This window comes from Microtus ochrogaster, chromosome 10 (genome assembly GCF_000317375.1).
Source record: "Microtus ochrogaster isolate Prairie Vole_2 chromosome 10, MicOch1.0, whole genome shotgun sequence".
In the NCBI taxonomy this organism is placed as follows: Eukaryota; Metazoa; Chordata; class Mammalia; order Rodentia; family Cricetidae; genus Microtus; species Microtus ochrogaster.
In genome coordinates this window covers 49,651,642-49,660,194 of record NC_022016.1, presented here as the reverse complement: position 1 = coordinate 49,660,194, position 8,553 = coordinate 49,651,642, and the positions used below count along the sequence as shown (strand labels likewise).

At 55.2% G+C, this 8,553-nt stretch overlaps 1 protein-coding gene across 1 annotated transcript in view; it reads left to right on the top strand.

Annotated features, from left to right (window-relative positions):
• Window positions 1-8,553, top strand: part of Runx3 (runt related transcription factor 3) — a 55,669-nt gene that overhangs the window by 25,148 nt on the left and 21,968 nt on the right. The window lies entirely within an intron of this gene.

Genomic DNA, 8,553 nt, shown 5'->3' with positions numbered 1-8,553 from the left:
GTGGTAGCATTTGTGCCTGAAATCTCAGTGTTGGGGGAATGGAGACAGGAGGATGCCTAAGACTTCCTGGCCAACCAAATTTAGCACCATCAGTGATCTCCAGGCCAATGAGAGATCCTGCCTCACAAAACCAAGTGGAAAGAAACGAGAAAGGCATTAATCTCTGACCTCCACAAGCGTGTACAGGTGTACACCATGTATACCTGTCTATACACATGTACTCCTGCACATGTACCCACACACGGAAAACAAGCCGAAGTAGAGAGAACCCGTTAGTGTGAACAGGAGTTCTGACTCAGGGCGTGCCCCCCCCAAACAAAGTCCCCAGTGGCCACAACAGTGTGTCATGTGACATGGCTTCAGTGATCTTCCCCCACCAAGGTCCCTGGGGATGTCACAGGGTCTTGACCAAGGGATCCAGTGATTCCTCTTCATGGGGGTACCAGCTATAGCCACTGTGTGAGCCCCCATGTGCCAGAGCCTCACAATCTGCTTTGAGCACTGGAATGTTCCCCACTTCCAGGTGAGGGTGATGAAGCAGAGGGGAATGTGTTGATCTAACCAGGAACCTAGGGTCCAGCCCTGGCTAATACTCTGCCCTCCGGGTCTGGAGGTGTGGGGCGGGGTGGGGATTCTGCAACTGGCCAAAGTCAGGTGGATGGTATCCTGTCCACCCTGGGACACGGGGGGGGGGGGGCAGTGAAGCTCAGGTTCAGGGCAAGGATGGCTTCCCACGCCACCTGCAGAGCAGGTCCACCATCTGCTCTCCCCTCCAGCTACTCAGTGGCAGTACAGCCCTGAGAAGGACCCTCTGGAAGCGCATGCTGCTGGATGTTAGTGGGGAACGAGGTGTAAAATGACGCCTGAGCCGGGGTCATATTCCTCCGACTCCAAAAAGAGAAACTCCAAGACCCTGCAGAGCTGGTGCTGCGAGCACCAGCTCTGCTTCCAAGATGGCACCTGTTCCGGTGTTCTCCATAGCAGCCTCAGCTGCTTCCCACACCTTTACAAGATGCCAGTCTGCCGGCCACCGATGCACACAGCTCTCTCGGTGTAAACCCTTCCCAGAGACCTTACCTCAATCCTAAGGCAGTGCGGAGGCAGTTTCTGCAGCGAGCCGGGGCTGGAGGCAGTCTCTGCAGTGAGCTGCGACTGTGCCTACCACAGTGGGGGCTCACTAACATCTGTCAGAAAGTGTGGCTGTGACTTCTGCACTTGGCACTCGAGGCTCCTGACAGGCCAGTGTGGCGAGGGATATAGGATGAAAGCAAATGGAGCCGCTACCGTCAGTCAGTGCCCAAAGCCAGAGGCACGGTCCTGCCAGCATCCTGTGCACCTGGGCAATCCAGTGACCTCTCCTAGCTCTCAGTTTCTCCAGCCACAGGATGGAAAACGAGCAAAACTACTGTAGCTGAGTAAATTCTAGGTCTCTTAGGGAGGAGGCAAGAGCCAAGCCACTGTGTCCCCTAAAGAGAGCCCGAGGCCCAGGGAAGGAAGGGACTGCCCTGACTCACCGGGTGACATGATTGGGTGGCTTCTTTGGAGCCGCATAGACAGCCGGGTCTATGAGCCTCAGACTCAAGTCAGGCCTCAGGACCTGATGACTATTGGTTCTGTTCTACACTCTGTTCTCCACCCCAGGCTCAGGCCAATGACCCACGCAGGGGTTAATAAATGGCACAAAGGGCAATAGAACCCACTCCTCAGCCCAGCTCTGAGGACACATGCCAGGTCCACACGAACCAGACTTCCCCCCATTGTTTATGCTGTGTTTTCTATTGTTCGGTAATAACAGGGAAGAAGCCTGACCGTGCATGGCCGTCTGGCCCCGCAAATGAGGAACACTCTAGAATAATGCAGAGCGGTCGAGAACACTTGCTTTGGGGCTGAGAACCTGAGTTCAGATCCCGAGCATTCATAGAAATGCTGGGTGAGAGTGACAGTCAGAGGCACAGGGTCCCCAAAGCAAACTGGCTAGCCAGACAAGTTGTATCATCCCATGAGCTCTGGCTTCAGTTGAGAGACACTGCCTCAGTAAATAAGGTGGCACGTAACCAAGGAAGATTCCTGGTGTCTATCTTGGGTCTGTGTGTGTGCACATGTGTGTTCTGACACACAAAGAAACACACACACACACACACACCTTGTTTTGGAGTCTGTGAGAACGGAATTCAAATCTTGATTTCCTTGGCATGCAATGCCTCTGTTCATTCCACAAGTTGTTTTGAAACTCACCTAAGCTACTATAAGCAAAAGAAGCAATGTGAACCCAGTACACCCTTCCACCCTACATGCCAAGCCGTGGCATGGGGTGGGTACCTAGCCTACGGGAGATCAACGACCAGGAATGGCCACACGATTTGGGGGACCCCATGAAAAATAAAAACACAGATCCGTATTCAGCAGGTACTAAAAGTTTCAGAGTTCCTGTGGCAGAGCAAGTGCCCAAAATAGTGTGTGCCCTTCCTAGAGCAGGGCCCTGTGACACCGCACAGGTCACACCCTAGGGAGCTGGCACCACCTCAGAGACAGCCAGGGAGAGCTCAGACCCAGCCCAGGTGGAGAAGCTGAAGCCCTTTCCTAGCAGCTAAAGGCCTTACACTGGGGCCAACCCTGTTCCCTGTGCTTGCCTGTGGCCGAGAGGGTGACCGCCGGCCCCTGACACTGTCGGTGGTCATGGAGGAGGCATAAAAGCCTGACTGTTCTCCACCTCGGAACGCCTGTTTTTATCTCACGCCATGCATACAGTACATAGCTGCTTTCTTTCCGCAGAGGGCTGCACTTTTTTTTTTCTTTTCCAAGGGCGACGCTGGAAAGCCATGTGGCTTTTATTGCTGGCAGGAATGTCGGCAGCGTTCCTCCCCACCACATAAATGGAGCCGTCATCTTCAGCCTTGTAAGGCCAAGGCTGCTCCCCTTCAAGCCATCAGCCTCTGAGATTAATTAAAGTTTCACAAGGACTGACAGGCATTAAGACCTTTTTAGAGAGGTGGAAAATCCCTAATAGGACCCTGTGGCCTGGGTATTGCTGGGTGGGCTTCAGGGACAAGGGGGCCTACATTTGACAGAAGATCAGGGATCCAGCCAGTAGGAGGTGGCAGCAGGAGATGCCCAGGCATTACCCCAGACTAAGCTGTGATCTTAACACAGCCCCTTCCCTCCCTAGGTCTTGGTTCTGCCATTTGACAAAGTCAGGGTCTTGAATTTGATGTCTTAGCGTTGGGGACTGCAGACCCTCAGAACCTGAATTTTCTATGACCCCCCTTGCCTGCCGGAGTAAACAACTTGTTTGCCTGTGCTTGTAGCTGAGTTCCTGATGGCAGAGGAGGGGTTTCTGGTGGGCTTGCAGCTGAAGTATCCAGAGAGCTAGGGTGAGGCCATTAGTCAAGAGGAGCCCTATATAAGCTGCAATGGAATGCAATAAAATGGGCATTCTTGTTTCAAGAATGACCTGTGTCTCTGTCTGTGTGTTTCAATCTCCAGCCCTTTGCCTGACTCACCAACTATCCCATGGTACAGTCGTTATGCTACATCTTTAGGGGCTTCATTTTGACACTGAAGCCAACCCAGGACACCTCTGCCAGGATTCTAATTCTGTCCCTTGGCTGTCACTTCTCCAAACTGATTCTTCCCCATGAGACAAGCAGAGTGGTCAGGAACATGGGCTCTGGGGTCAGGCTGCCTGGATGGAATCCCAGTTCTGTGGTTTCCCAGCTGTGTAGCCTTGTGTAAGTTTCTTAACCTCTCTGTACTTCTGATTTTTTCACTTGTAAAATGGACATGAAGACAACGGCCCCCTAAAAATGCTCTAAGGAGGCATAAGTGAGCAGGAAGTGTGGAGGTGACTGCCACTTATAGGGGAGGAGCTCTTCCTGTCCCTGCCTACTGCAGGAGTCGCCCCATGCTGAGCCATGTGGAGATGATAGGCAGAGATGGGGGGGAAAGAACAGATTTTTTTTTTGGTCAGAATCCCCTTGGGCTCCAGGTGCAAAGTGGGGGTCCCTGCTGTGGCGCTGGTGGGGAGTCAAGGCAACTGTTGATCTGGTGCAGAGGAAGAGCATTCTTCTGGAAACCCAAGTCATTCTGGAAACCCAGAGAATGAAACCTCTGCCCTGCAGGGGCATCGGGAGGCTGAGCGAGGGAGTGAGCGAGCATGAACAACAGAGGGTCTGAGAACCGGGGCTCTCGGCTGCTTAAGAGCGCTACCAGGCTGGACCAACTCCCTCCAGATATGGAGGCTACAGTGGGCTTCCTCCCCACCCCGGAAACCCAATGACCTCCCTCAGGGTTGCTCTGCAGCCTGATAGGACAGATAGGAGGGAGGAAGTCCCCAGCCTATAAAAGGCAAACGTGTTCTGGGAGTGCGGGGGATGGCTTATAGGTTCTGGTCACGGACAAAACCTGTCTGGTGTCCCTGGGGTTGGAGAGTCACTGGAACCAAGGACTACTTAGGAAGTGCACTCTCCTCGTTCAGACGGAAACCTGAAGTCAAAGGGAATTGGACCAGCTCTGGTCCTCCCGCTTTCCTCTGGGTGCTGGGGTCGCATCCTCCCTCCCTCCAACTGAAGGCAGCCTAACTTTGCTTTGCACACTGAAGCACTGCGCTCCCCTTCGGTCTGCAATCTGCACTCAGCCCCGGATGTACCTGCCTGGTTCTCGGTCTGGCCTCAGCCAAGGAAGAACTGGTTTTCCAGCCTGGTTCCATTTGAAGACCAGATTCCCACAGAGCTAGGAATGGTGTCCCTCGCTCCCCTGCCCCCCTCTAAGTCTGACTATCCCTTCTGCAATTGAAAAACACACCCGTCCTCCCACCCACCCATTCTGGATCCTTCCCTCAAGTCACCCAGGAGAGGTGACTGCAGAGTTGAAACCTCTGAGGTAGGGGTCCCCCCCCCTTCAGGAATTTAGCTGTATTACTACTGTGTTCCATCACAGGTGTTGATCGGTTCAGTGTGTGTGCACAGCCAGGTTACACGACATCTTTTGTATTTCGATATTTTATATCGTGTATCTGAAAATGGGATGCAGAACTCCCTTTACTTTCTGGCTTTTTCTTTCTCAGCCATTAGGGGAGGTTCACCGCTCCTCCCTCCCAGCGGGAACCGCTTGGCCTCCCCTCAATCAAACGGTGTCCGGTGTCCAAGAGAAGTGAAGTTCCTTGTGAGACAGGAAAGTCCCCTGAGAGTTCCAGGGACTAGGCAGGAGGCAGGATCCACATTGTGTCCCTCGCACATGGATAAATTCAGTTTCTAAAGGGAACAGACACCTCCAGGGGTGGGCAGGGTGGGAACTATGGTGTTGGTGGTGACTTGCTGTTTACATCAGGGCTGCTTGTGGAAGGGAGATAGTGAGAGTCTGGGAGCCTGGAAGGCAAGAAAGCCCTTGAAGGGTTGCCTCCAGGGCTAGCCCTGTCTCAAGGCAGGCACCAGACAGTCTTTAGGTCCTAGGTAGCCCTCCCGCCAGCCTAGGAGGAAAAGGGGTCAAGATGGCCATGGCCTTAGCCTGGGCTCTGAGTCCTGGCAAGCTGTGGGTGTGTCACCTTTGAGGGTGCAGCACTTGCCAAAGACAGACGGCGTGACAGAGCATCCCTCTGTGCTAGGCCCTGTCAAACACTTTACACATTATTACCAGCACAGCTGTTATCCCTTGTACAGATGAAAGGAAGCCTCAAGGATATTTGATGCGGGGTTTCTTAGACCAGAGTGATGAAGGAAGACAGACTTAGTAATAAACCAGAGCATAGCTCAGAAACAGGTTCTCCAAAGTCGACCCTCCCCAGGCTCCAGACTCCCAAGGAATCAGACCTACTCCGTCCTTCTGGAGACAGGGGCAGCACCGCACTGCCAAGAGGCCACTAGAACCCTCTCTTAGGTGGGGGTCCCTCTCAGGAGAGGGGCTGCTGTAGCTGACCCCGGGCTGGTCCAATTTACCCAGCAACACACAGGCAGATGAGAAGGGAGCTCCGACCTCGGGCTTCCTGGCCCTGTAGAGGACACACCGAGGTGCTCTTTAATGGGACATTTGAGAGACAGCAGGATAGTGTCTTTCAGTAGGACAGAAAAGGAGACAGATCATATGGGGGAGAGAGGGTGTGATGGATGAGTCCTGGTTGGTGGCAGGGGCTCTCCCCGTCTGAAAACTGACAATACCGAGGTAGGTCTAGGTTTGTCAGTACAGAACAGCAGAAGGAAGCTGTGTGGGCACCCGACGGATCTAAGGATGAAAGTCTGAGCCTTCTGTCGTAGTCTCAGCATGGGTCTTGGAACAGAAGCAGGCTGCGTTTCTGTTGGAGAGAGTTCTGCTGGTCGCAGGCCCTTCGGTGTCCGAAACTCCGGATGAGGGCACCTATCCATTAGAGCCAGGGCGAGCCCTAGAACTAACACCACGCTTTTCGTTGTCCAAAACGTGGCCGCAGATACAGTGAGGCGAACAAGCACTCTGTCAGAAAGCTGTTCTTTCACGGCTCCCGGGAAAACCAAGGTACTGCAGCTGGCGCACATCTGGGCGCTGAGTCTGGCGGGCGACGCTGCAGCCAGCAAGGCGCCAGCGCCAACTAGTGGGAGGTTCCGATCACTGCTTCAGCCCGAACGACCCTGCGCCTGAGAAGTCGGGCTGCATACAGTTCCCCAATCCTTCGTTCTGGTGCCCACAGGGGGCAGGTGCCTTCCAAGGGTTGTAGCTGAGTACGGATTTGGGGTCAGACACAAGGTTACACCAGAACTTCATTCTCTGGAAACCCGTTTGTTAACTCGCTGTAGGGACATAAAGAGAAATCCTGAGGAGGGGCTAATAAACGGGGCAGATGCAAACTGGAAACGACTGGAGAAATCGAATTTACACACCACTGAGGCTTACATGTCATGGTCATGGCCCGCAGTCATTCGAGGGCAAAGTAGGTGGCTCGTCGTTGGTATGATCCCTACCTGGTGGCAAGCAGTGGTCCCTTTCCAGGGGAGGCCCCTGAGGGCACTCGTACCATAGCCAGGCTCCCAGGATTTCCTCTGGTCCTGAGGTCGTTGCGCAAGGACTTCGGTCTAGTGATGGGCAACTTGGAGTCACTAGTTCACTAAAATGTCCAGCAAGGGACCCTCACTATCCCTCACTTCCTCGATAGCCTGGGGCGCTGGCTTGAGGCCCAGAGAGCAGTGCAGGACAATTCGGGTGTTCCTGGGATTAGGGGACAGAGCTCGTTCCCACTGTCGTGCACCCAGGGCCTGATTTCGTTTTTAACAAAATGGAGTGTGCTAAGCTGGGCTCCAGGATGAAGTCTTGATGCTGCTGCCTTTGGATCCTAGGTAGCGTCGCTCTTGGGGCTTGGAATTGGTCGTTAGAGACACGTCCACCGCTGCTGGCAACGAAAATGCAGTCGAATTTCCAAAGAACCGAGAGAAACACAGGCGTTCGTTCAGCAGTCCCAAGAGTGCACCTGGGGAGGGGGCGGCACCCCGTGACTGTGGGCTTCGTCAGGCTCTCCTCTCCTCTGTAGCCCTATAGTTGTGCGTCTGTGCACCCATGCCAGGCCTAGGAGCCGGGAGAAGGAAGCTTTGCTGGCATTGCGTACCCCAGGAATGGCTGGGCCACCAGGCATGAATAACAGTGCAGACCCTGGGACCAGTTTCCTACAGAGCCCCTGACAGTAGTGTAGAACATAGCGCACTGGGGCCAAGAAGACGATGGCTCTGCCCTAGGAAGACCCCTTTCCACCCACAGGGAGAAATCAGTCCGGCCCCTCTCCAAGTCACTGACAGCTTTCTTCCTGCCACAGACCCGTGTCCCTTTCCACGTCACGGAAAGGTGCATGCATAAGGGGGGGTGACACCAAAAAGCACACATGATGCAGGCCCTGTTGTATTTTTCAAAGAGCCACGGGCCGCCACGGCGGAGAGGTCTATGAGATCCTGAAACTAGTTTTGATTGGACAGGAGCAGGGTGGTTGACCCCAACCCACTGTTGATCCGTGTGGGAACCCCCATTCTGTTTGCCTTGAATGTTGACACAGAGGCTACAGAGGGCCAAGGCCGCGCGGAGCTGGGGAACGTGGAATCTCGCGTAGGGTGGAAGCTCTAGGACCAAAATCGTTGTGGGGTAGAGGGAGTGAGGAACCAGCCTTGGGTGTCACCGCAGCGACCAGCTGAGGGTGCAGGTTCCGGGCTGCGGTGGCCAGAGCTGGAGCAGCCAGGCTGCGACCCAAGGGAGGGGACGCCCGAGGAGCAGCCAGAACGCTGGAAACCGATTTCTGCCCAGGTTGCAGCGACTGCTCCCGACTCCGGGGAACCGCGGCTCCCGCGCGGCTGCAGGGACGCGGGTGTCTAGACCTTTCGGGGCGGAGCCTGGCCCCTGCTAGGCTCGCGCGGGCCCCAGACGCCCGATTCTGCCGGGCGAACCCCGAGCCTGGGGGCTGCGATTGGTTGCGCCCCGCGTCGCTCGCGCAGCCCCGCCCCACGGCCCCGGGTACTAACCCCGCGCGGCGTCCGCGGCGCCTCCACTTGATTCTCTAGGATCCGGGCTGGGGCCGCGGCCGCCGAGTCCGTGGGGCGGCCGCGCGCGCGGGAT